The sequence below is a fragment of the Canis lupus genome, chromosome 8 (genome assembly GCF_011100685.1).
Source record: "Canis lupus familiaris isolate Mischka breed German Shepherd chromosome 8, alternate assembly UU_Cfam_GSD_1.0, whole genome shotgun sequence".
In the NCBI taxonomy this organism is placed as follows: domain Eukaryota; kingdom Metazoa; phylum Chordata; class Mammalia; order Carnivora; family Canidae; genus Canis; species Canis lupus.
In genome coordinates, this window is record NC_049229.1 from 14,896,301 (window position 1) to 14,900,865 (window position 4,565).

The window sequence follows — 4,565 nt, forward strand, 5'->3', positions numbered from 1 at the left end:
TTTTCGATCTCATGACTCTGAGATCATGGCCTGAGCTGAAACGAGGGTCAGATGCTTAACCAACTGAGCCACTCAGGCACCCTAAAAATTGTGTTTAAAATGCAGGTCTTTTCTCAAGTCATTCATCCACTAATTGATTGAATATTTATTAAATGATGTTATGCCAGGTGTCAAGGAATCAAATACAAATAGTATATCATCAAATAGAGAAAAGAGATCATAGATTTACAGAAGAGATGCAAAACAGAATTCTTTGGGAGCCTGGAGAGAAGTTATTCTTGAGCAAGTCAGGGAAGATTCTGGAAAAAAAGGTCTTAAAGGATGGGCGGAAGTTTTTTGTTCTATAGCAAATATTTAATGAATGTCTATATTGAGACAGGATTTCTTCTTGCTTCTGGGAATACAGAATTAAAAAACACAAAGTCCTTGGACTTGAGGAGTCTTCATTCTGGAAGGAAAGGGCAGAAAATTAGCATACGGTGTTTGCTTTTTCTTCATAAGTGTTACAGAGAAAAATAAAGCATAATAAGAAGAGTTGAAAATAATGGATGGTGATATAGGGCAACCCTCTTGGGCCCCCTCCCTCTTCAGGAGCTTTGTACTTTCAATAAACTTTCCTTACTATTACTTTGTTTTGCTGCCCACCAAAATATGTGTGTGTGTGTGTGTATATATTGCTATTTTATATAGTGTATATACAGGAATGTGTTCATTAAGAAGATGACTTTTGAGCAGAAACATGATGGAAGAGGTGCAAGCCATGTGGATATCTGAGGTATCTGGCAGGCAGAGGAGACAATGAGCACAAAGGCCCAGATGTAGGAGCATGGTCAGTATGTTTTAGGTACATCAAGGAGGCCAGTGTGGCTCCAATAAAACAAGCACAAAGGAAAGCAGTAGAATATGAAATCATAGAAATACTGAAGGAGCCATTTTATGGAGGGTCTTGTAGCCTATATAAGAACTTTGAATTTTACTCCGAACAAGGTGAGAAGTCACCAGAAAGGTTTAAGTAGAGCAATATAGTGATATACTGCTGGTAGAGAAAGATTATGTGTGAATTGGAGAGGGAGCAAGTAATGATGGAAACAGGGAGACTTGTTAGTAGGTTATCATAATAATACAGTTGAAGAGTGGTAATTGCTCAGATCTGAGTGGTAACAGCAAATGTAGTGAAAAATAGTTGGATTTGGTATGTATTTTAAAATTAGAGCCCAGGGGATTTGCTGGTGAATTGAGTGTAAGATGTAAGAAAAAGAGAAGAGTCAAGGATGATTCCAAAGTTTTTGACGTGGAGTAACTCTAATATTGACAACTAATGACATGGGATAACTGATACGGTTAAGACTGCAGAAAAGAGCAGGTGGGGGAGGTCTGAAAATTGTCTTAATATGTTAAATTTTAAAAAAAATGTTAAATTTTAAGTGTTTATTTATTAGACATCCATGTGGAGATGTTGAGTAGTATATTGGCCATGTGAGCCTTGAGTTCAAGGGAGGAAGTGGATCTAAGGAAATGAATTTGAGAGCCATCTATGCAGAAATGGCATTGAAGTCCTGGAACTAGATGAGATCTCCTAGGGAGTAGGTGAAGATAGAAGTTTTAGTATGAACCCTGAATTACTCTTACATTTCATGCCTCAGATGATGAGGAAGACACAGTAAAAATGAGGCCAAGAAAGAGCAGCATTAGCTTAGAAATATGAAGAGTGAATGATGTCCCAGAGGCCAAGTGAAAAAAGTATTTCAAGAAGAGAATTTGCAATGTGAAATGCTGCAGATTGGTCTAGCAGCATGAATATTTATGGATTGTCCATTAGATTGTTGACCTTCACTAGAATAATGTTAGTGAAGTTATGGGGACAAAAGCCAAACTGGAATAGTTTCAAGAGAGAGTAGGAGGTCTTGGCAGCCATGTCAATGGCCATGGATTTGAGATCAAGAAATTCCAGTTCTAGTTCGTAGACAAAGGTAGTTTCCTGTAGAATCACTTTGGAGACTAGAAAACCCTTAAAGAAAAACAAAATAAGTTTTAAATTCTAAGTAGTTAACATAGACTGTTATATTAACTTCAGGTGTACAGTATAGTGATTCAGTAGTTCCATATATCACCTAGTGCTCATCACAAGTGCACGCTTTAATCCCATCACTTATTTAACCCGTCTCCTTACCCACCTCTCTTCTGGTAACTATCAGTTTGTTCTCTATAATTAAGAGTCTGTTTCTTGTTTTCTCTCTCTCTTTTTCCTCTTTGCTCATTTGTTTTGTTTCTTATAGTCTATATATGAGTAAAATCATAAGCTATTTGCCATTCTCTGACATATTGCACTTAGCATTATACTCTCTAGCTCCATGTCATTGCAAATGGCAAGATTTCATTCTTTTTTATGACTCAATAATATTCCACATTCTATATATTATATAAAACATTATTGAGTATTCCACATTCTATATATTATATAAAACATATGTATGTTTATATTATATATAATATATAATACATATATATGTGTATACACACAGACACACCCTCCCCACATCTTTATATACTCATCAGTCAATGGACACTTGGGCGCTTCCATAATTTGGCTATAGTAAATAATGCTACTCTAAACAAATAAAGCTACTGTAAACAAATAATGCTACTTTTGAATTAGTGTTTTTGTATTCTTTGGATAAATACCCAGTACTGCAATTGCTGGATCATAGGGTAGTTCTGTTTTTAACATTTTGAAGAACCTGCAAACTCTTTTCCTCAGTGGCTGCATCATTTTGCATTCCTACCAACAGTGCAAGAAGGTTCCTTTCTTTTCTACCTACTCACCAATTGTTGATTTTAGCCATTCTGACAGGTGCGAGATAATATCTCATTGTAGTTTTCATTTGCAATTCCTTGATGATGAGTGATGTTGAACATCTTTTCATGTGTCTGTTGGCCATGTGTATGTCTTTGGAGAAATGTTTGTTCACGTTTTCCACCCTTTTTTTGTTTGGGTTATTTGTTTTGGGGGTGTTGAATTTTATAGTTCTTTATATATTTTTGGATACTCATTCTTTATCAGATATGTTATTTGCAAATATCTTCATTCTGTAGGTTGCTTTTTAGTTTTGTTGATTGTTTCCTTTGCTATGCAGAAGCTTGTTACTTTGATGAAGTCCCAATGGTTTATTTTTGCCTTTGTTTTTCTTGCCTCAAGAGACTTGTCTAGAAGAAAGTTGTCACAACTGATGTCAGAGAAGTTATTGCCTTTGTTCTCTTCTAAGATTTCTATGGTTTCAGGTCTCACATTTAGGTCTTTAATGCATTTTGAGTTCATTTTCGTGTATAGTGTAAGAAAGTGGTCCAGTTTCATTCTTTTGCATGTAGCTGTCCGGTTTTCCCAACACTGTTGAAGAGACTGTCCTTTTCCCATTGGATATTCTTTCCTGCTTTGTTGAAGATTAATTGGCCATATATATAATAGTGGGTTCATTTCTGGGTTTTCTGTTCTGTTCTATTGATCTATGTGTCTATTTTTGTGCCAGTACCATACTATTTTGATTACCACAGTTTTGTAATAAAATTTGAAATCTAAAATTGTAATGGCTCCACTTTTGCTTTTCTTTTTGAAGACTTGCTTCTTTTGTGGTTCCATACAAATTATGGGATTGTTTGTTCTAGTTCTGTGAAAAATACTGTTGGTATTTTGATAGGAATGGCACTAAATATGTCGATTACTTTGGGTAGTATAGCTATTTTAACAGTATTTTTCTATTGATCTATGAGCATGGAATGTCTTTTCTTTGTGTCATCTTCTTTCTTCCATCAGTGTTTTATAGTATTCAGAATACAGGTCTTTCACCTCTTTGGTTAGGTTTATTCCTAGGTATTTTATTGCTTCTGGTGCAATTGTGAGATTGTTTTCTTAATTTCTCTTTTCTGTTTCATTATTGGTATATAGAAATGCAACATATTTCTGTAGATTGATTTTGTATATTACAACTTGACTGAATTCATTTATCAGTTCTCACACTTTTTTGGTAGTCTTTTGAGTTTTCTATATATAGTACCATGTCATCTGCAAATAGTGAAAGTTTTACTTCTTCCTTACTGATTTGGATGCATTTTATTTATTTTTATTGTCTGGTTGCTGTGGCTAGGACTTCCAGTTACTATGTTGAGTAAAAGTGGTGAGCATGGACATCATTTTCTTCCTGATTCTTGGAGAAAGGCTTTCAATTTTTCCCTATTAAAAATTATGTTAGTTGTGGGTTTTTCATTTATGGCATTTATTATGTTGAGGTATGTTCCCTCTAGACCTATTTTGTTGAGGGTTTTTATCATGAATGGATGTTGTACTTTGTCAAGTGCTTTTTCTCTATTGAAATGATCACGTAGTTCTTATCTTTTCTCTTATCGATGTGATGTATCATGTTAATTGGGTTGCAAACCACTCTTGCAACCAGGGATAAATCCCACTTGATTGTGATGAATGTTTTTTTTTTTTTTTTTTTAACGTATTGTTGAATTCAGTTTGCTAGTATTTTTTTGAGGATTTTTTTGCATCTATATTCATCAGAGAAATT

At 34.6% G+C, this 4,565-nt stretch overlaps 1 long non-coding RNA gene across 1 annotated transcript; it reads right to left on the bottom strand.

The window, feature by feature from the left end:
- Positions 1 to 339: 339 nt before the first annotated feature.
- Positions 340 to 2,369, bottom strand: LOC111096998. The gene is made up of 2 exons (XR_005363142.1): positions 2,175 to 2,369; positions 340 to 448 (listed from the first exon to the last, which is right to left on the bottom strand). It is a non-coding gene; the product is annotated as an uncharacterized LOC111096998 (long non-coding RNA).
- Between the last annotated feature and the right edge of the window lie 2,196 nt (positions 2,370 to 4,565).